The following is a 23,469-nucleotide window of genomic DNA, read 5'->3' as shown; positions in this document are numbered from 1 at the left end:
GAAAAACCAAAAAAAAAAAAAAAAAAGAAAGAACATTTGGAACACAGGGAAGGAAAGGGATTCATCAATGCAAAGGAAGTGTCCTCAGAGGTGCAGACATTGAGCAAGACCAGGAGCAAATGAGGACGTAACTGGCAGGTGAAATGATGCCTGGGAACAGGAAGGCAGAACCTTTGAAAGCTCAGTGACTTTCGGATGCTCATACCTTGAACAAGGCTGCTAATCTCAACTGCAGGGTCTGAGTGTGGATGGCTAAGTGTACTTATCACAGTCAGGTAGGTCAAGGTCAGATAAATGCGGGAGCTTGGCTATAAAGCCTGGAATGATCTTATTCTGTACTCTGTAGAAACCTTTTCCCCAGAATAGTACGTACAACTTTTTAGTAAATTCATGTTGATAGCCACCTGGAGAACACACTGCAAAGAATCAAATCAGTGAAGCAGATGTTAAGTAAGTTTAAAAGGAATATGCTGTGGCTAAAACAGAGCGGAGAAAAAAGACCTCACTTTCTGAAATAAATTTGGGGTCAAGGGGTCAATAAGTGTTACTGCTTGAGTGGTACAAAAGGCAGAGAGGAGAGACGAGTCCAAAATAGTTCATATATTTTTAGCTGCAGAAATTGCTTGGGTGGCTATACCAGTGAGCAAGCCAGGGGACACAGCAGGAGGAAGACACTTAAAGAGAAAAATTAGATACAGTGGCATCTTTCAAAAGGAAGCCCATTAAACCCTTTTTTTTGTTGGATCTGGATGAGAAGAACATAGTGCTGTCAAGTAAACCCCAAAGCTATGTCTTATTTGTCCACCACAAGGGGGAAAAAAGGTAAATGGAACAGATCATTGTGGATGCCTGTAGAGGGGGAATAAGCAGCCATAGCACCATGATTTCTTATTGCCACCTTCAAATATTTAGCCTCCGAAGGGCACTTGGACTGGCCACCCCTAATTACCATCTTGCTATCTATCCAGAAGGCATTCATACAATTTGCGAGTCATCTGCCAAGGCAGCTCAAACAATGGGAGTCAAATTTGTAACTGTGGGAGAGACTATAGGGTGGCCAAAAATATTAGCCTGGGGACAGTGAAGAATGTGGTTAAGAAGACAAGGAATTTCTGTTATCCAACTGCATGGTGTGTTGGAGTTAGGGATGTTAATTACCATCTCAATTGTCTCCATATGAGGGCTTTTGAAAGTAAATCAGACCCTTTATTCTTCTTAAACATTTGCTCAACCTATATAGCATTTATTATTTCACATTACATGCATTAGGTTCACTGCTTAGGCAAATCCATCTTTGTTGATTTCCCATTGGGTAATTTTACAAAGAATCTGATAAGATCAATCAAGGGTTTGATGTGTAGCATTCTTCATTATCAATCCTTAGAAGAGAAACTACACACAGAGGTAGGTGACAATAGTGGTGTTCCAATTGTTTTTATATAGTTTTTGACAATATATTTTTAACAAAATCTTTCCTGTTGGATGTTTCGAACAGGTTTTGGGGGTTTCCTGCCTTTCTTTCTTTCAGCCTTGGCATCTCCTCTCCTTGGCACTGCCCAGCTCACCCTAACCTGAAGGCTGTCTTTGTCTTTACCATCAATACTTATTATCACTCAGCACTGCACTTTCACTACAGGTGCAGTCAGAAATTAACTTATATCTCAGTGATTTGTCAATTATTTATCTCATCCTTCAGACTGTAGTTCATGAACTCTCTGAAGTTCTTGTTCTTCAATCACATCAGAACTTTTTGAGAAAGAGAAGATTTTAGTGCATTAGGGAGGGAAGGTAGCAAAATTGAGTCTATTTTATCACTCCTTCTTTCGCTTATTACCTGGGATACTTTCATATAGAAAAGGATACATTGTTTTTTTCCTTTACGAATTCAGCGGTTTTCAAGGTAATGGATGGGTTCCCTACTGCCCTCCAAAAATGACCAATTCTCCCCTTATATTTCTTCATATTGAAGGTGGATGGAGTCTGGCTTATATCATCCTAATTTCCCAGGGATTGAACTGAAGGTCCCAGATTGAAAGCCATGCTCATAGAGATTACCTCCTCCTTGAAACCTTTCTCAGTGTTTTTCAGTCCAAATGACAGAATACTTCCCATGTGCCACCTAGCATTATGATTATAATTTTATGACCCCTTTTGTTGGGATAGCAGAGAGTAGTCATTAAAGAACAAACTGTGGGAGAATAGGGAATTGTGTTTAATCTTACATTGCCCGATATAAACTGTGAATTCATGGAGTCTTATTTATCCTATCAGAAAAATGATTGTTGAAAAGATTGATGAAGTCAGGTGTGCTGGTGCACACCTGTAATCCCAGCACACAGGAGGCTGAGGCAGGAGGATCATGGTGAGTTCAAAACCAGCCTGGGCTACAAAGTGAGCTCAAGGCCAGCCTGAACTACAAAGCAAGACTCTGTCTCAAAAAAGATTAAAAAAAAAAAAAAAAACTGATGAGACAACTGGTATAAATGACTATCCTACCACTTCACAGTATTGGCTTTCAAAGCTGTTGATTAGCAACATTGTAATTGTTCGTGTGTCTATCAGTATGAGTGATTATGAAGTCCTTAAAGGCAAGAATTATGCTTATTCAATTTTTAGCACCTGGAACAATAATATTATATTTCCACAACCCCATTTACCCAGGCTGTGGTTTCACTCTAGGACAGACACCATAAAATGCCACATGGGACTTCATGGCCTGGGGAGACTACAGGGCACACCCTGGATCCTAACATCACAGAAGTTGTCTCAAGGTCTCTTTCTCTCTCTGCCCTCCTCCTATCCCATTCCTTTGCCTCCAGCCTTCTCCCTTTCTCTCTCCCTCTCCCCTGACTCAGGTCTACAAATATGCTGTTTAAAAGCCAGGCTATGATCTGTAACCCTTTCTTCTCTGTGTGTCATATTCAAATGTCAAAGTCAGAGGCTGAAATTTGATCTATTGTGAGGCAGCTCTACAAGGGATTTATTATTCTAGTGACTTGTCACCCTCTAAGGAAAGGCAGACACTGAACCCAATTATAACATCTTTGGGCTCAGCCCAGAACACCAAACCCAGCTGGCAGAAACAGGCTTGTTAGATGTCACTTCCAAGCCACTTCTACTTGCATGTCTCCTGGATGCGTCTCGTTAGACAGCGAATTCACATAGAAATAAGATCTTTGATACGTGACCGTCCCCACTTGAAACATTTATTTTGTGTGACTAATATATTTCTGGCTATTGAAATTGAGAATCTGAAGACTTTTTCTCATAGATAACAATGAGCTTTAAAGCTAAAGTGAAACTAGGAGAGTGTGAACACCATGTGACCCCACCTTCCTAATTCCTCTCTCGAATTCAGCCACCTTGCTGCACCCACTGCTGCGCAAGTGGGCCACAATCCTTCATTTGGTCATGCTATTACTCCCGTCTGGACCTATATTTCTCTCTACTCCATTCCACCCCTGGCCTTGTGAGCTCTCAGTAAGGGCTTCAGATCCCAGTTAAATTTTGTCTCTCCACAATTGCGTTCTCAACTCCTCATGGCAAGGCACAGCATCTCGCATCGGTCCTTCAAAACCTAAATCACCAAGAGTGAAAATCCTGTCACTGGCAAACACCTGGATGCAGTTGGAGATTATTAGTAGTAACTGCCATAAGTCAGGTGGGAAAAGAGACCTACTGCACATTCTCACTCATATTGGTGAGAATGGTTTCACAGTTGGTTTCACAGACACAGCAAGTAGAACAGTGATGTCTGGTGGCTGTGGGTGGGGGTAGAGGGAGGTCTGGCGGCAGGTACAAAGATAAAAATATATCTTACATATAAGATGGGGGAAAGCGTGCTAACATCCTACTGCTCAATAGGAGACTACAGCTCATAACACTTTTTATACAGTTTCTAAAGTCCTAGAAGGGAAGAGTTTGAAGTTCCCTAACACAAAAAAAATGGAAAATATTTAAGGAGATACAAATGCTAATTATAGTCTGAGCATCACACACTTTAAACATATATTGAACTACCATTGTGCACCCCGTAAATAAGTATAATTACTATGTGTCAATTTTAAAATAAATAAATAAATAAATAAATACATAAGCCACCATAAAATCAGTTTGTCATTATATTTCCAGGCATGGCTGGCGTAACTTCTTTAGCTCCTCCTCCTCTGCAAGCTCCATCATGCTGGAGTTAAGACTTGTTTCACCGACAACACTTAGTTCTGTGTCTAGCACAGCATGGACCCTAAACATATTTATTGAAGGCGTGTCCAGCAGAAGTGCACCATGTAGCCCAAAAGAAAAGGAATGCATACATGTCAGTCATTGATTCATGCTAGGCCAGGGACAGAGGAGAGAATGGAAATACACATTATTGGTGTACAGTTGCCGGTTGAGAAACCAGCAACCATGATGACTTCCTATAAATAGGGAAATAGGGATTCAAAAATCTGAGTCATTTTGACTACAACAAACCGGCACCCTGGGTAAGAGGTGTGAGAAATCAATGATCCAGCTCAGGACAGAAGGTAGCACTGGGAGGGGCAAACACCCTTGGTCTCATGCTAGGCTAGGTATTCTTAAGTAACACTTGCGAATGTCCCCAGTGTTTTTGAAAAGAGCTACTGGGGGCAGATTCAGCCTGACTTTTGGCCATGTGTGACTTGAGTGGAGGATTTATCTTTCCTGAGCATTATCACAGTAATTTAATTTTTTCCCTGACTTTGATCTGCTAGTACTACATTACACTTGGTTTTCCTCCCCTCAAATTAATTTCAGCACTTTTTGGATGAAGGCTTGCTGGGATCCTTCTTCACTCCCATGTTACTGCAGCACCTGCTCACCATTGTGGCCCTGCTCATTTACCCTGCGGAGCCGCAGGAGTCACTGAAGTTACTCTGCTCATAAAACTTCCTTTTATCCTCATGAAAATAAAGATTCAGAGTGGCTAGGTGGTCATCGAGTTTACTGAAATATTAAACAGCAAGACCTGAATTTGGAGCTACATGTTCTGCTAGTGAATCCAGAGTTGTCTGCGCTGCAGCCCAGCTGACTCCCGAAGCACCCTCCCTCATGCACAGGTGCTAAGGACAGAGCTCTGCCACCAACACTGTTTGGGTAAAATCCCTAACATATATATTATTGGCTTATTACTTCCACACAAATATTAGAATATTAATGAAGTATAAAATTAAGTTCATACTTTCATGTGATAGTCTTTTGAATAATTTCATTTCTTGGTTTTTAAAGTTACTGTCCAGTATTCTCCTTGATGCCAGACAAACGTTCGTCTTGTAGCCTTGTTTTCATGGTCTGTAGCAAAACAACCACTGTCTACATGGAAATATGATTAGTGGGTTCTACAAATTTCTCCAGGACTTAAACTCATCTAGGAAAGGCAGATTAACTGCTAATCTACTGTGCTTTAGGATATTCACAAATTTACCAACAAAAGGATTTGGTCTCCATTTATATGACCTGAAGTCACGTTCCTTTCTGGGAAAAAATCCAGAATATGTGCACATTTTATAAATTTAAACTGAGTCAGCAAACAATGTACAACAGTCAGCAATGACCACAGTAAATAATAAAACTGCCATTTAATCACTACTGAAATTTAAAATGCATTTGCAACAGAGCCTTGGTAATTAGAGTGAGACAATGTGAAAAAATAAAACGCTTATTTTAAGATAATGTGCAGTGTAATATCCTGACTGTTTAGCACATTAATTTCATGAATATAGATGCAAGAATTGCAGTCGTTTGCCAAGCAACCTGTTCTGTATTCACCTGGACTATACGTTGGTTGATTATATTGGTTCACAGCTGAAACAAGCATTCAGAGAAAAGAGACAATAGCTTAAGATCCCCACAAAGCTATATAAAAGCCAGGTTATAGCTACAGATTTGGGCCATAGATAATGCTCTGAATCTCAATTATCTCAATACCATAATTCATTCCAAAACTGCTGAGACACAGCAAGCATCAAAACAAGAAGGTTTAAGAGAGTGGAGAACAATAGTTAATGAGGCAAATGACCAGAAATATAACATAAAAATAAATAAAATGAAAGGGGTTATTTAAAAAGTAATAAAACAAGCTAATTCCACAGACTGATTAATTAGAAAAATGGAAGCAAAAAATATACATTATATATAATAAATGACATGTAAGTGGATATAAAGAAAGATGCTGATAAAATTTTATAAAATAAATTAAGCAGTCATAGAAAAAATGGAAAAGAGAATCTGCTATTATGACATTGACTAAGGCCTAGATAGATTTTCAAATATGATCTGTTAAACTTACTATAGCAGATTATACCCCTTTAATACAAATAAAATTGAACAATTGAACATGTAAGATTCTGAAACTAATTTTGTGAAACCAGAACACAAATCAGTACGGTGATAACAAAAGTTCATGAGAAACAAACCTAATGTATGAAATACAAAAGGAATTAAAAGTTGTCAAAATCTACTTTGCATTACTCTGGATATTTGCTAAAAGCTTTTAAAAATGATAGGAGCAATTCATTAAAAAAGCACATAAATCTTGGTTGGGAACAACAACCTTTCTGCTGTTTCAATTGAATGTTTTCTTGATTCTCTCTTTTCAGCTTCTGTTGCTGGTCTCCTTAAAGGTCAATGGCATACGCGATAGTAGGTGGGAGAATCAGCAACCTGGCAAGCATTGGAGGGGTCAGAAGTGTGGGGTTTTCCAAACATCTCCATCATTATCAACTGTCACTGTTGGAACTTCCTGGATTTCCCTTATTGAAAATCTCCATTTGTAACGATGAGTTTATGTGCCTTGACTCAGAGTTCACACAGTGAGAAACTTAGTCCATACGGCACTATGAAAAATAATCAGAAACAACAGTTTCCAGCTCAGCTTTCTGAAGTGGTTGCACCATTGGAATGAATGAGGAGCTAGCCACCAAAGCTTAAACATGAGTGAAGTAGGGACACTGCAAAGCCCCAATATATTTAGGGAGATGTGGACATCAAACACATGTGCAGCTCTATGTCCAGTACGGGCAGGACCCAGAAAAGGTGTCCACTCTTACCTTGGTGGACTCCAAAACTTTCCACAAAGAAGTTTGGAAGGGTGAAGCAGTGTGGCAAACCTCCAAAGACGGAGTCACCCCCAACAAAATCACAGGTGCACTGGCACAGCGTGGGAAGCAGAGTGATTGGAAGGATTTAAGGGAGTCAGCAGCCTAATCACAAAGCAAGCCAGCAAAGACATCAGTATCTCACGACCAAAAATACAGACTACAGTATCCAGAATTAGAATACAAAAACTACCAGTGAGCACACATCAACAAGAAATGAAAACAAAAGATAACAACAACAAAGGTAAGAGGGATAGGGGATTCAATTCATAGAACTGGCATATCATTTAAAATATGCAGTTAAAAACGTAAAGTGAAACTAGAAAATGTGGCTAAAATGGACAGTCTGCTAGCTTAAAAAATATGAAAATTAAAACTGTTTTTACAATTTCATGAGGGTATGAAAGTGATAGGAGGATTTTGAATTGTGACTTTTGATTTTTTTTCCCTCGCTAGCAAAATGTGTTCTAAGACTCTCTCATGAGACTAAGCAATAATGGAAGCCACAGGATCACAACACAAAACAACTTCAGTCTTAACTGTGTGCTTTATTGCTAAGCTAGGATATTCAGTGATTTGGTTATATTCGACTTTTTTACTTAGTATATTTTCAACTTGAAATGGGTTTATTGGAACATAACATTATTGAAAGTCAGGAAGCAACTATATTTTTAAATTTATTGATGGTTGATTTATGTTCTAACATGTGGTCTATCCTGGAGAATGTTCTATGTGAACTTGAAAAGAATGTTGGAATTTTCTAGGTGGAGTGTTCTACTCATGTTTGTTAGGTCTTATTCACGTGTAGTTTTGTTTAGGTCTTCTGTGCCTTTTACAATCTTCTGCCTAATTACTGTATCCATTGTTGAATGCAGCTAACTATAGCTCCATCTGTTACTGTTGACTCACTTATTTTTTCCTTCAGTCCTGTCACCTTAACTACATGAATTTTAGGACTTTGTGAAAACATAACTGTCATGTCTTCCTGACAGTTTAAAATTTTTTAGACATTTCATGCTTCTCTTGATATCCCCTCTAAAACTTTTATAGAAATTCAATTGTCATGGTGACATCATAAAAGGAGGGACCTTTAAGAGGTGGAGTAACTGATGAGGGCTGTGCCTCATCTGAACTGATTCTTGGTCTATGGCCATACCACCCTGAATGTGCCCCATCTCATCTGAATTGATTCCTGCTGTGATCAGAGGAGGTTAGGAGTGGGTTACATATCATAAGGGGGGATTCCTGAGAAGAAGGCTGTCTTTGCCCAATTTCTTCCTCTGTCTCTCATGTACTCATTTGCCTTTCTAACATGTTACGACACAAGAAAGCCCCCAGATGTGGCCCCTAAATCTTGGACTTCCTGAACTCCAGAACTGTGAGCCAAATAAATATCTGTTATTTATTATTTATCGAGTACACAGTATTCTCTATGAGCAGGGAAACTATAAAACATTTGAGTAACAGATAATCTTTTCCCTGAAAATGTCTTTGAACTTGCATTAATATTTAGTGAATTATTGTATTAATTAATTTAAAATAATATAGTTTGGATTAGTAGCACCTTACTGTCAAATTCAACTGCATATTCCTTTCTATTATTGTCACACAAATTACACTTTCTACACTGTAATTTCAGCAATTTTATACTTATTGTTTGATGCAATTGTATTTAGGTAGGATAAGAAAATGAGAACCAAGTATATTTAGGTGTTTTTCATATCTACATATGTAATTAAACTAGTGTTCTTTATTTTGTGTATATGAATTTGACTTCCCATTCACTGTCCTTTTCTTTGAGAACCAAGGTTGTATGTTTGTATATATCTATGTATGTATGCATCTGAGACAGTTTATTTATTGTAAGGCACATAGAATGGCATGGCATCTTTTAGTTTTTGTTTAACTTGGAATTGTTAAATATCTCCTTAATTTTTTGTTCTTTTGTCATGTCGGGGATTGAAACCAGGGTTTCACACATGTGAAGCATTGGTGAAAAACTCACATCGTCAAATTTGGTGATACGATATGGAGGGCTTTATCCCTAAGGAGTAAAGAGTCATTAGTTCTGCATTTGTTTTATTTATTTAACATTGTAATATAGCTGGGGATATAGCTCAGCAGCACAAGTGTCTGTCTGGCAAGCACAAGGTCCTGAGTTCGATTCCCAGTACAAAACAATAACAACTACAACAAAAAACATTGTAATATAGTTTATAGCCAGGGAAAGTAGTCCAGAAAAGACATAAATGATAACCAGATTAGAAAGATAAGCTAAAATCATCCTCATATGCAGATGACTGTATTTTTATATGTACCAACACATGCACACACACACACACACCTTTCAGAACTAATTAAAGGAACCTAAAAGTTTGCTGGTTCCAAGGCTACTATACACAAATCCTTTTATTTTCATATACCAGCAATGAAAAATCTGTAAATAAAAATAAGAATATTCCAAACAGGACTTCTAGTTTTCATTCCAACTTGTAAAGAACTTAAAAGTTGTCATTTCTTTTCTGACCTCATTAAAAATGAATGAACTGAAAATTAATAAATCTTAGTTCTACCAGACAAGTTAAGGCACAGAGCACCACCATAGAGAGTAAAGACACAGTTGAATATAGAGCATCATAGATTATGAGGACCAGAAGAAGCCACTACCAGAGCTAGCAATTGGCATGGAAAGTTAAAGGGGAACTGAATAATTGCTAGATTCTGAGTGCTGAGTATCATGAGAGATAAAAACTGTTGTTCAGCCTTGGGGGTAGCAGGACTCACTTTCACGAATTTTACCTTCAGTAGCACTGCTAGGATCTGAGGGTGAAGACGGGAGAAAACATTCTAACCTTCCTCTACCTAAGAGAGAAGGAAAAACTGAGAAGTATTTCATGAAGATCATAGGCCAGATACACATATTCACTAAAACTAAAACATAACCAGAGGGTTATAGAATGCTTCCTTTTTGTCAAGGGTTATCACCACAACAATAGGGAGGAAACGAGTTGTAGGAAAAGCAAGACCCAAATCCAATTTTAAAGAGTCTAGAAACCCAGAGCAAAGAGACAAGACCAAACAATGACTTTAAGAGTTTTATTCTCTGACATAACTACAGCAAACAACATAGCCAAACTCCTGGCAGATGAACATAAAATCTCATATAAAAGAAAAATTTTCTTAGTTCTTCTTACCCAGTATATTATCTCTAGCATTCAAACAAAATTACAAGGCAGACTGAAAGGCAAAAATAAACAAAACCAGCTTAAAGAAACAAAGTAAGCATCAGAATCACAATTAGATATAACAGAAAATTTGAATTACTCAAAAAAGAAGCTTAAAATAAGTATGATCATGCTAAAAACTCTCACAAAAATTTTTAAACAATAGACAACTTGCAGGAGCATATGGGTAATGTAAGCAGAGAAAAGATAAAATTACCTCTCAGAATTCCTAAACAGTTCCAGAATTCCCACAGATGCCAAAAATCTCAGCATGTTCAATTGTTTTTATAAAATGGTATCATCTTTGCATATAACCTACACATATCTTTATACTTTAAATCGTGTTGATTATTCACAATATATAAAACAAAGGAAATGTAAACAGCTATAACCCATTGTTAAAGCAATAATTATGGAATGAAAATGTTCAATACTATAACAATTTTTTGTACACATTTTAAATCTGCAGTTGGTTGAAAACATAAGAGCAGAATCTATACATAAGGAAAGTACACTATAAATTCATGAAAATAACCTTCAAATATAAAGCACGTAGAAGTAAATTTAACAAATATACGAGTCTCCCACTTTGTAACAAGACATTTCTGAAAATTTTAAGAATATCTAAATAATTGGAATGACATTTAATATTCATGAATCAGAAGACTTGCTATCGTACTGATGTTAATAGTCCTCAAATTTATATGCACATTCAATGCATTTTTTTCAAAACTTCAACTGGCCTCTTTGCTAAAGTTAATAATAAATTGATTCTAAAATTAATAATGAAAAATAAGTGAACAAAAATAGCAAAATAACTCTTGGAAAAAAAAGAACAAAAATAGCAAAATAACTCTCAGAAAAAAAGAATAAAAAGCACAATTGCTGTCTTCAACACTTGTTACAAAGTTGCAGTCATCGAGGATTATAGTATTGACATATAGATAGACACAGAGGTCAATGGAATGGAACTGGGAATCATTTGGCTTTGTATAATGGTGCTAAGACAGTTCAGTGGGAAAAACAATGGGATAACTAAATGTGTACAAGCAAAACAATTGGATTTAAAGCACAGCTTCATACCATGTAAAAAATTAACTGACAGTACACAATATTTATATTCCTTTGGGATAGTTGATACACATATATAACACATCTGTATTTTTTCATCCTGTTCCCCATACATTGAATATTATGGAGAAGCTTAAATATATAAATGTATAATTAAATTATATTTTTATAGAAAGGCATCTCCCTAAATGAGGCAAATATTTTCAAATCACCTACCTCATAAGGGACTTTGTTCACTATATTTTTAAGTCTTATAACTCAACAACAAAAAGGCAATCTAAGTTTTGAAATGGACAAAGAATTTGAAAAGGTTTGTCTTCAAAAATGTATAAATGGCCAATAAGCACATAAACGCTTGCTCAGCATCATCAGTCAGTAAGGAAACACACAATGCACAAAGCCACGGTGCAGTGCCACTTCACTCCAACAGGACGATTAATATAAAAAGACGGGTAGGAACACCTGGTGGTGAAGATATGGAGAAATTAGTCTTAACTAAGATTTGTTAGTAGAATTGGAAAGTGATGCAGCCACTGTGAAAAACTGGCACTTGTCCAAAATGTTAAATGTAGAATTACCATATGATCTAACAATTCTTTATACAGTTTAAAATAACAGTAAGTACATGCTAACACATGATAAAATGCAGATATCCGTGGAAACATTATTCATAATAACCAAACGTCCATCAACTGACAAGTGAACAAATAAAATATGAAATATTCATACAACAAATATTATCTGCTCATAAAAAGGAATAAAACACTGATCCCTGCTACAACATGGGAATACTTTGAAAGCATTATGCTAATTTAAAGATGCCAGGCACAAAGGCCAAGTATTATGTGATTCTCTTTATGTGGAATGTCCAGATAAAGCACGAGCATAGACAGGAAAGGGTGTGTGGCTTCCAGGGGATGAGGGTGAATGTTAACTGACTACTAATAGGCAGGAGGGTTTTTCTAAGAGTGATGAAAATACTCTAGTCTAACAAGGATCAATGATGATCCTTGCAGAGCTCCAGGAATATAATAATTTAAATTTCCCACTTTAAAATCAGGACTTGAAGGTATGTGAATTATCTCTTAATAATGTGCTTTAAAAATAGACTTAAAAATAAGTGCCACTACAATTTCCCTGATATATTCATAACAGTAATTATTGTTTGCTAGTGTGTTTGCCCCCACAGATAGGATTCAGAGAAAAATTCCCATTTTGATCAAATTAAGAACAATATACATATTCACTCTAAGTTGCAGTTCAGCCCAGTCATTAATCAAGGTTTTAATTCTTTGCAAAAAGGAATCAAGTATACTAATAAATTATTAACCTATAATTACTTATTCACTTTCAATAAAAGCACAGGGCTTAGTTTTCATTCTTTAATCACTAAATATACATGAATATAGTGTTGATATACACAAAATCTTTTTAGGCTAGCATATAAGCAGATTACAAATTGTTTGGCTGATGTGCTCAAATAGCTTATTAAAAATGACATTTTCCTAAGACAATTTAAATTCATAATTAAATTAGAGTGCCACACTGATACTGAGTTCATATATTTTAGATATAATAAAACAATGATAAATAAGCCAACGTCATTTTTGTAGATATTATCTATAATCTATTTTACTTGAACCAAATTCTATTGATATGCAGTCTCTTCCCTGAAATTAAAATTAATCCACCCAATTAACATGCATGAGTATTATGTCTAAAAGTAATGTAGCAGGAATATATGAGCTAAGAAAAGAAAAAACTCTGCATTTGCATATTAAGTTATTAAAATTCATATATAATTTATACAGTTCAGTTTAGCTAGGGTAGAAAACCTACTTATGCACTGGACATACCATTCGCAACAAATACTGGTTGCAAATTTAGCATTTTTGACATTTTTTCCTAAACATAGGAAATAATTTAACACATAGAAAAGATGCCTTAATCTTCTAATTTTTCCAAATATTAAAAAAGATACCATACCATTTCCAGAATCTTGAGATAACCTTGGCTGTTATTGCTAAATTCCAATTTGAAAACCATAATTCACAAAAGCCAGGCTGTGTGTTACCAGCAGCTTGGCAGACAGCACTTCAGTCACTGCTTGCAAAATCCCAACTCTAAGGCACTAAGCAGTGTGGTTGAGAACATTCAATACTAAATATTTTAGATACGCCAGATCTTTTTTGCTATTAGATATATATGTACTTTGCAAAGTATATAGCAGAACACTAGGCCTATAAAGTGCTCTGGAAAAAATTAACAGGGCTTCCACAGTCAGAGGTTTGAGAATCACCCCTCATTAAATTCTACTACTCAGAAAGGCAACGTTTGCATTAACAGGGTATAAGTTCCAGAATTCACTCTGGTGTAAATTTTTACATTTGCATAACTCAGCTTTTAAGCAACTTCTTTGACAGAATTTCCCCCTTTTTTCTTTAACTTTTCCTATGTTCTTCCCCAAAATTCACAAAGTATCTTTTACTTTTCTCAGCTGATAGCTGGTACAAAACATGCAAAAATAAACGCTTACTGACTAAACAGCATACACAATGTTTAAACTGCACATGGAACACACAGCAGCACAAATAAAGGAGGCAGCCAAGCTGCAGACCCTCTGTAGCACTGGTGCTTAAGCAAAGAGTCACATATAACTTGTAAACCATTTCATTCCCAAAACCAAATGTAGCCAGTATTCCTTCCAGTTGTCAAGTCAGTTGTCCACAGTGCGCGCAAGGCTTGATGGCATGCTTTAGGGCTTCCCCTCAGCACCTCTGATGTTAAACAGCCCATAGTAAAATGACTTACCCATGAGAAATTTAAGTCTCCAGGAGAATATTACTTGCTCTTTTCCAAAAAGCTTAAAGACATTCCAAATTTAAAAAAAAATTACATAAACATACATTTAAAAAGCCACACTAATACCATAAAGCGTTAACTACAAGAATTTTGGGACTGATATTTCTAGAGGAGAGGCATGTTTTGGCTAATTTCAAAAAGCAAGCAGACACAGACCTGGGCCTAAGACTCATTTTTAATGTCATCTTTACTTCTTGGCAAGAAAAGAAATAAAATCAGTGGAATAATAAAATCTCTCAAAGTTGAGCTGAATACGCTCTGCAGAAGTATTTCGGAAGTTCAGTTTTTACAAAGGGACAGTATCCAGCAATTCAGTCCTATATTTGCTGGCGTGATCCAGATCTCTTACATAACAGTCGTTCTTTTTTGTAATAGTGAGCAGACTTCAATAACTTTACATTTAGGCAGCTCCATAAGCCTCCATATGTCACGCAGAGATTACATCATTGTTGCCGCTTAGCTTCCTTCTGTGTTCCCCTCTATGTCACATTTAACAAGATAAGTGTTAACTCCTCCTCACGTAGCAGTTGAACTCATTTTCTCCTTAAAGTGGTCCCAAGACTTCCATTTGTGCCAAGCAAAGATCAAAAGTACCGTTAATTGGAAAGCATAGCCTCACATTGGGTTTTAGAGTGTTGGGAAAATGAGGAGAGATAGAGGTGTTATTCTTTATTTATTTTACTTGCTTGACAGAACCAGCAAAGGTAACTTAGATGTTTATACTATTCTCTGTTTGGATACAGAGTTTTATGACTCTTAACACATGCAAAAATGCTTATAACCACCAGCAGAAGATAAAGAACACCCCAAGACAACAAAGAATTCCTCCGTGCTGTCCCTGTAGTAATCACACCTTCTCACTGTCAATCCCCAGTAATCCTCAGTCACCTCCTATAGCTTTGCATCTTGAAAATGTCATAAATGAAATCAGAAAGCATTTAATCTGGATACTATCATTGAGAATAATCCCACTGGAGATTCGTTCAGATTGCATCCATCAATAGTCCTTTTTATTTATGAATAGCATTCCATTATTTAGGTTCTTTATCCACTCACCAGCTGAAACTGATATTAGAAACTGTGCTGCTATAAACATTACCCTGCAAGTTTACATATGAACATAAATTTCATTTCTTTAGGATAATTTCTCAGAAGTGGATTGTGAAGTCCTGTGGTGACTGTATATTTTTTTAATAACCTGTCAAAATGTTTTCCAGAGTGGTTGGGCCATTCTGCATAATTTGGATTGGAGCAAACAGAAACCTGTACCATTTTGGAGGAAAAGACATCTCTTAGGTACATACATAAGGTGGCATGATTTTTTTTCACAGCAAAAATTGCAAATGGGAACAATAAATATTTTCAGCTCTGTATATTTTAAATCCAAACCACTTGGGTTATTTGTTCCTTAAAGGTAAATACAGTCTAAGATAAAAATTGATGAACATTTATATGTAGTTATGTGAGCCATAACTGCAGTGTTGGTGTGAAATCACTGCACTCATAATTGTGTCTGCTCTGTCTAGAACAGCAACATTACTAAATATTTTAAACTGTACAGTGGACTCAGATGAGATCACTACGGATCGCTCCCTCCTGATACTAGGACACAACAGCAAGGAGGGCCAAGTCATTATGGAAAACAAAGGCACAGAAGAGACCAAGAATGAACTGACCCAGAAGCCAATGATAGCCCCGTATTTCAGTAGAAGAGCACACTGCTGAGACGACCAGGGAACTAAGTAGAAATGGGCGGCACGTTAGCATCATGGAGAGAGAAGGCAGAGATGAGTCTGTAAGCTGTTTCCTTTAAAAGAAGATGGTGGACAGTAACGGAGCCCTTCATGACTTCTCTTGAGTGCCTGGATTAAAACTTTCCCAGCAGCACAACAAAGGACAATGGATCCACGTGCATGTGCTAGTCAGCTTGAGCTAAGTTTGTCACCTGTTTACAAAATGGATTCCGATCCATGTTACCTCACAACTCTTTAAATAAATCTAGAAAAACAAATAGAGAGAAAAACATGGAGCAAACATGGAAAAGTCTGAAAACAGACTAAAATATTGTGTCACTGTGCTTGCATAGCACGTAAATTTGTTTCCAAATAAAGTCATTTGGTTCTTTAAGCACATATAAGTATGCAATGAATAAATACTCAGTTAAAAAGCAAATATAATTACTGAGGGCTGACGTCTGTCAGAGCAACACAAAAACAAAGCCAAATTATTGAACAAAAGTCTACTGGCTTCAGTAACTTGTCTACGGAAAAATGATTCAGTTTGTCTATGATTTAGTGTCAACATCCATAAAACTGGAATATATTGTGAATCTCAGTTCTGGTTTTAGGGCAGTAATCAAAGAAAGTACACTGCTCCAAAAAGGGACAGATTTTTCTATTTGAAAACGTATTTTGATATTTCTGGAACATTTAAATTTTGCTTTATTTTATAGAGATGGTTTCTTTCAATTCTTGGTGGGTTAATTTGCCTTAAATTAGGAAAAAATCAAAATTTATAAATATTTTCTGAAATTATGATGTCATTTCCACTAATCGTTTTCCACTTTGTCAAAACAGATTATTGCACTACATTCAAGGTTGTTCAGTAATGGAAAACATTCTAGTTTAGGGCTTAACAGTTACTTAGAAACATCAGTGATAGTCTTGAGTTATCTCTAAAAGGCATGTTTAGTGCATTATGCTGCCTAAAGTGTACCTTAAAATGGTGCACTGTTTGGAGAGGGGTAATTTCAAGGGACCTTTTTTGTTTTTACACTTTTTTTCACCTGAAAAAGAAGCTCAGTGCATCTCTAAGGAAAGTTTGTGAGACTTAAATATCTGACTGCATTTTAAAGTCTTTACACTTGAGATTTTCTTTTGCCAAATAGTGTAAATTAAAGACAGAGAACACAGAGAATATTGTCAACACTGTCACTTTTTCCATCAACAAAATTATCGTTTCCTCCACTGACTAAGCTCAGATGCTCCCAGTGAAAGATCCAAATGTAGCTTCTTGCTTTCTTTTCAACTCACATAATCTAAGGTGGTTTTTTTGGTATTGTGCCCAATAATTCTCAGCTTTTTTTGTATCTAAAGTTTCCCAAATAGCTCCCCTGTGGATGCTATGGTCCCACTAATGCACAGGTAGCAGGTACTCAAGTTTAGCAGACCCACCCAAGCCCAGTTGCTCTGACCGCCCTGAGTCTGTACCTTGTGATGAGGTGCACTGCCTTTCCTCTCAACCCCTGCTTCAGGGTTTGCGTACTATAGGAGCTGGCAATTATTTCCCTCAAACAATCCCTTCCATAAAGCTGCAGTATGGCACATTTGGCCCTGAAATGTTTCCATCACTAAAATGACAAATTCTGATAGCAATTTAAAACATCCTTTCCGATTCAATGCCTTCACTTCAAGGTGTTCTGGTTAAATTGAAATTTCCTTTCACAAAATAACACTTTCTAACTAATCTCATCCAAACTACCAGAATCAGTCATTTGCACTTCTGCATTCCAGCCAGCCGATGTTGGCATCTGCTTTGGACTCTTGCCATTCCTCCTGCCCATGCCCAGACAGAGACTCAGAGCCCAGACCCCTTAGCAGATCTCACTGGGACACTATGCACTGCACGCAGGGCTCACTGCTCAACATGCTTGCTGCACAGTGGTAACCTGTAGGAAGTCTGGACATTACCCTGTTAGTCTGCATCTGGGATATACCATTACACTGGCTGTACCCATTCTCAGAGTTACTGTAACTTTCTGTACCTCAGCTTCCCCTCTGAAAAATTGGGACTGTACTGGCATCTACTATACAGGGTCATATATAATAGCATAAATCAGTGCACTGTGGGCATTGAAGAACATCTGGCATGTAAGAAGCAAGCAGAAACTGGTCCTATTAGTAGGAGTTTTAGAGAGAAACCAACACTGTTCAATGCACCCTGCTGGCTTTGCCACAAGCCAAGCAAAGAGCCTCATCTCAGGTGTACAGGTTGTCTACCAGAGCCTTACTGTGACTATGCTCCTTCTTCACCCTTGTTTGCCTGGACTTCTTCTCTGCTCACTTGTGCCCCTACACAATCATTAGATTCCAACTCATCCATCACTTTCTAGGGTGTCCTTTTCAGTGGACCTCTACCTGTGTGCTGTGGGTTTATCAGCCTCTTTTATGGATCTGAGGGGAAAGAATGACTGATTTTTGAGGACTCAAATAGGGAAAGCTTGTTCTGGGTATTAAAAGTTGAGCCATGATCTGCCTTAATTTTTGACAATAGAAAATGGCATTAGAATGACAAAAATGTTGAGAACCACTATGGAAGTCATGAGGATAATATTTCATTCCATTATTCTTAGAGCCCTCCCACGACAGTGTTGTTTTCTCCATTTTTTACATGAAAAGCCTGAGAATGGAAATAACATCCCTAACATCACACAGCTTGGCAAAGGTGGAGCCTGGAGGTGAAGTGAGAGCTGACTTTGCCACATCATGATTCTACCATGACCATTCTTCCATATGCAAAACACATAGGGCCAGAAGAGCAAGATTCATTCAGAAAACACTGAGATGGTCAGATATGTGGAATAGAGAGAGTGGATACAGGTTCATGGGGCTTCGGAGACAGGGTAAGACAAATATGGAAAAGAGGGCTCTGTTTCCCAATCATGGAAGAACCAGATTGTCAAGCAAGATGAAACCCAATCAGCAGGATGAAGGGCAAGTGGCTTATCCTAAGTAGCAAGTGGGACCCGAACTTTCTCCGGAGTTCTAGATTTTCCTTAGCTCTCTCTGTCTCTCTCTGAGTGCTTTGGACAACCTTTTCACACTTGCTTCTGAACTTAACATGTGTATAAACACTCACACATTGGTACTCTGTACAAATGGACTACAATTTCAGGGTCTGATAGTTCAATCTATTGTGAGAGGATGAATGTGTTTGATAGTAAAGCCTATTGCTACACAGGAGGGTGCAGAATCATGTGCTACAACAAACGTTAAAGGGCTGAGCTAATTCCTTATGCGGAGATTGGGGTTGGGAGAGGCAAAACAGGTCAACTACGTGCCACGATAATGAGTATGAACGACTGTAGGTTCATTTCATAGTTTCTTAACTATAAAGGTATATTTCATAGCTTTTTTTTTTTTTTACTACAACTGAGCACAGATTTGTGACAGACTAGTATAAACTGACTACAGTCAGCAGAAAATGTATACTTTGAACCCTTGGAAAATAAGTCTTGATTAAATATCGACAGTCATATCTAGCTTAAATGTTGCAAGAAATCATCTCTAACAAGGATGGAGAGGTATCAGGTTCATAATTTTAACTGAGCACATTTATCATTGTATTGACAAATGTTTCAATAAACAATTCTGTACATCCAAAATAAGAGTTAAGTATTTTCCTATATTTAAGACAATAGATACCTCCACTAACTACCTCAATATGCCTGCAAATGTATATACTTCGGCTTGTAGGAAACTATGTCATTTTTCTGTTAGCTGGAATTGGCAGAGGGAAAAGAACACAATGATTTTTCTTGTCCTGACAGTTTCACCATTCACAGAAAGCCTTGCAGAATGAACTTTGTCAAAGAGTCACACAGGGTTCTCTTTACTGGAGTTACTCAGTTTTACAGAGATATCACTTTTTTTTACACCAAATTTAAATGTGCTTGAACAATTAAAAGAAAAATTAATAGTACAGTTTCCCTATAATCATTCTTACATTAAACTCTGAATGTCAAAATCAGAATTATTTTTATGCATGATGGGCAGTTTCCCACTAACAATTTTCTAAATTGCCTAATAATTTTATGTAGCATAATTACAAGACTTCTGCTTCTGTATTTTTCCTTCTGTTTGCTTCCATCTGAATACAAATTAAGAGCAATCCTTTATGGTAGATGCTTACAATGTAATGCTGCAACAAATATGTAAAACAAACCTAAGGGGAAACCCGTAGAAACATTCCTTCACTTAACAGTATGACGTGCAACTCTATGAAGGGCATTTTCCAGACTGTTTCAGAATAAAAATGGTCGAACACTTGAAAGCAGAGTGATTGCTCATGAATCACATTCATTTCTAAACCTGCTGAGCCTTTCCACCTTTATGACCCACTGGTACCTGCAAATGCACATCTGTAAATTCAGACTCACTAAATGAATGCTTCCTACTGTGATGGTTAATCTTTGTGCCAGTTTCGGTAGGCTGTGGAACCCAGTAGCATGGTGTCACACTATCTTTGAAGTCTCTGAAAGAATTTTATAGTTGTGATTAATATTTATGATCAGCTGATTTAAATAAGAGATTTTGATTGTGTGAGTAGGCCTCATTCCAATCAGCCTCAAGGACAAAACTGAGGTTTCCTTAAAAATTTTTTGAGCTGGGTGTGGTGGTGCATACCTGTAATCCCAGTACCTTGGCAGGCTGAAGCAGGAAGATTGTTAGTTCAAGCCCAGCCTGGATGATTTAGCAACTTGGCAAGACACTGTCTCAAAATTTGAAAAAAAAAAAAATTTAAAACTAGATAAAGGGCTAGGGATAAAGTTCAACACAAAGGCCTTAGGTTCAACCCCAAGTACTACATGCATAAACACACACAGCCTCAAGACTAGAAATTCCATCCGAATTTCTTGCCTACTAGCCTTTCCTATTGCTGTGAATTTTGCACTAGCCAATCCATACATTTAGATGAGCCACTTGTTTAAATTCAGAATCTCTCTCTCTCTCCATCTATTATATATATATATATATATATATATATATATATATATATATATATATATATATATATATTTCTATGGAGAACTCCAACTGATATGTTTATTCAGTTTTCCTTCCTGATTTTGCCTATATATCTGCCTATTATTAATATGATGTCACTTCTTAAAATGAATCTAAAGCCACTAATTAAATTTTGCCTATTCCAAAGAGCATTACTATTTCTTATAAAACATTAATACATAATTGTTAACATTTTTAAAACTGGCATACAAAGGAGAACTAAAATCCTACTAGTGACTCCTGTACCACACCAGACATGCATACTCTGGACTTATTTCTATTAGCTTGGCTCTCATTAACAGAATCACCTGTTTCCTGATACATAAACTCAGTGATCTTCTCTTTCTACTTGTCAATTTCTCTTGGTCCCATCTCTAACTTCATTTTAATTAGGTTGATCTTACATAAAACTATATGAGATTACTGTTAAGCCAAAACTTCACCTTTTATTTCTTTTATTTCTCTTAACCAAGCACTGAAACAATGCCCAGACCCCAAAGATGTAAAGTGAAATAGACTTCTTTTTTTCACTCTGAAATATCTTACAATTTAGTCATAGCTCCCCTCCCAGTTATTCATTTAGAGGAAATACTCAAATGCCTGGGAGCCTGAAAAACATCAGTTTCCTGATAAGGGCACCCAAGTCTAAAGATTTGTGCACAGTTTGGGAAGATATCTAAGGAATGGAGAAAATATCAGCTGATCTGGAGCTTTGTAGTCATTTATCTCCTCACTGGATGTCTGCAGACAACAGAGGCTCAGGAACATACACAAGATAACCCAATTTGTGTCTTGCACATCCTGGTAAAACCAGTCATATTCACCATGATACCTCTAGCAAACCATAACTGATAGACCAGTCACACTTCTCCTCACAGCTTCAGCTGTCATCATTTTCATCAAGAGTTTACTTGGTGTTTAGGTGGAAGAACCAAATGAGTTTTGGTGAAATCCATCCTCATCTGAGTAGAGAAGAGCTCTTTTCCTAAGAGCCTCACATCTCCCACCACAGTGCTTGGCTCAGGTATCTGCCAATGCCAAGGCTTCCTGACCATGTTTTGAATCATGCCACACAGCCTTTCTGCCTGCATACACTAACCATCCAGGCCCTCACAAGGCCAGCTCTCAGTGGTCTGATCTACATCTATCCTTTATTTTGAGAACACAGTCAGGGGGCTCCAACCTGGCTACATCATTCTACTTTAATTGTGGGAGTTAGAGACGAGGGCTCTCTCCTTAAAATCTCACCAAAGGACTTAAAATCCTTTAAATCTCATTACAATCTCAAAGGATTTTGTGTTGTTGTGTCCTGCACAGCTCTTGAACTTCCCTTGGGGGCAGATGGTGGAGGATGAAGAAATGAAGACAAGAGTCAGAAAACAAAAAGCTCAGGTCAGGTGGAGGCCTGACTCCTGATGGAAGAAAAGAACTGCCCAAGGGCCGCAGTGCCTTTATTTATGCACTGGGCCCGTTGATGTCACGTGACATCTCTCTTCCTATCAGCTTGCTTGTTTGGCTCACCTCTGGCTCTCAATATTCTTGGGGCTGGCCTTGCTTTAGCCTCATGCATGTGATCCATCTCCAGCTTCAGCTGCTCCCCACATTTTACTATCTGGTAAAGCAAGTTATCAGTGCATAAAGCCCTTTTGCGTACATGGGAGAAGCACTATAAGGGTTAATTCTTTTTGTCTTTGCATTCCAACCAAGGTGTGCAAGCTATTAATGAGTACTGACATATGTACCCTGTCTTATTGTTGTATTCCAAACACATATGATGTGAACCATTTTTGTTAGTTTTCTTTAATAACCACTGTCTAGCTGCATACAAAGAAAGGAATGAATTCTTAATGAAGGCATTAATGATGAATAGTGCAAGAGTGCACAGATATATGTTTCCCAGTGGGAAAAGCTAGATAGGAAAGACCACATATTATATACTGTGGAACACCCAGAAGAGCTCTGTCTACAGAGAGGGAGTTGATTAGGGGTTGCCAGGGGTTGGGAGTGATAAACAGGGAGTGTCTGCTAATGAGTATAGGATTTGAAAAGATTTTTGAATTAGTGGGGTTTTTTTGATGGATTTGGTGAATATTAATGAATTACTGGGTTACATACTAAAAAAAGAGAATTTTATGATACATGAATTTTTTCTAAAGAAAAAGACAAATGATTCATAAAAATTTCTGAGACTTTAAAATTCCATTTTGTCAATTTTAAAATTCCTATTCTTGTATACATTATGACTCTGAAATTTGTGCATTAAAAATAGGTGTATTTTTTTCCCTCTCTCAGGGTATTCAAAGTAACATTAAATCATAAAATTTATCACAGTTTAAAGATGACAAAATGGGGTGTATTTCTGATTTTACTAACCATTATATACAAAGGCAGCAATTAGAAATCTGCACTTCC

At 37.1% G+C, this 23,469-nt stretch overlaps 1 protein-coding gene and 1 long non-coding RNA gene across 2 annotated transcripts in view; one reads left to right on the top strand and one right to left on the bottom strand.

The window, feature by feature from the left end:
* Nucleotides 1-23,469, bottom strand: part of Nrg3 (neuregulin 3) — a gene marked incomplete at its 5' end in the record, with an annotated part of 1,004,716 nt that overhangs the window by 501,545 nt on the left and 479,702 nt on the right. The window lies entirely within an intron of this gene.
* Nucleotides 8,235-16,398, top strand: LOC102030221. The gene is made up of 3 exons (XR_264404.1): nt 8,235-8,325; nt 15,490-15,568; nt 15,799-16,398. It is a non-coding gene; the product is annotated as an uncharacterized LOC102030221 (long non-coding RNA).

Source organism: Chinchilla lanigera, unplaced genomic scaffold, assembly GCF_000276665.1.
Source record: "Chinchilla lanigera isolate Chin_1 unplaced genomic scaffold, ChiLan1.0 scaffold00109, whole genome shotgun sequence".
NCBI classification, from domain to species: domain Eukaryota; kingdom Metazoa; phylum Chordata; class Mammalia; order Rodentia; family Chinchillidae; genus Chinchilla; species Chinchilla lanigera.
This window is presented reverse-complemented; position numbering and strand designations above follow the sequence as displayed.